We start from the raw sequence: 678 nt of genomic DNA, 5'->3' as shown, positions 1-678 counted from the left end.
AAAACTGATACAATAATAGGCTACGTTAGGTATTATTTTCTCACCCATCTGTTATTCCCTCTGGTCTTGGTCTTCTCTGTTACAGGCATAATAAACCTGTTGTGGTGGTTGTGCTGGTGTTGGCTGAACCGCAGGATTTTGCCGTACTGGTGGAAGTGTGGGATGGTGGTGCTCTTACTGCATGGCCTTGCCCTGCTGGAGCTGCTGGATTTCCCTCCTCTCTTCTGGGTCCTAGACGCTCATGCAGTCTGGCACCTCAGCACCGTGCCCGTCCACTTCCTCTTCTACAGGTACACATGCACTATGTATGTCTATATCGTGTGTCTGCAGAATGTAAATTGCACATATTAATTTTGATTTTTTTTTTGTATTAATACTTGGGTTACGTTTTCAAAACCCATCACACAGTTCTTCTTACCAACTTTCGGCTTGGCACAGCAGGAAATTTCACATCCAAACTGCTTTAAATCCATCAAAACACTTTTGTTTCAAATCAGTTCATTCTTCCATAACGCATAGCAAGGATTGTCACCCAACAAACACACTTTGTCCCTCATAAAACAATGACTAACAGGTAGCATTATAGTGTTTTTTTTATTTATTTATTCCTTTATAAAACAAGAATGACAGCTCTTTGCTGTTTAGAATTCAGTTTGTTACATTGCAGTACAAAACTAT

This window comes from Sinocyclocheilus grahami, unplaced genomic scaffold (genome assembly GCF_001515645.1).
Source record: "Sinocyclocheilus grahami isolate Dianchi unplaced genomic scaffold, SAMN03320097.WGS_v1.1 scaffold3198.1, whole genome shotgun sequence".
Taxonomy (NCBI): domain Eukaryota; kingdom Metazoa; phylum Chordata; class Actinopteri; order Cypriniformes; family Cyprinidae; genus Sinocyclocheilus; species Sinocyclocheilus grahami.
This window is presented reverse-complemented; position numbering follows the sequence as displayed.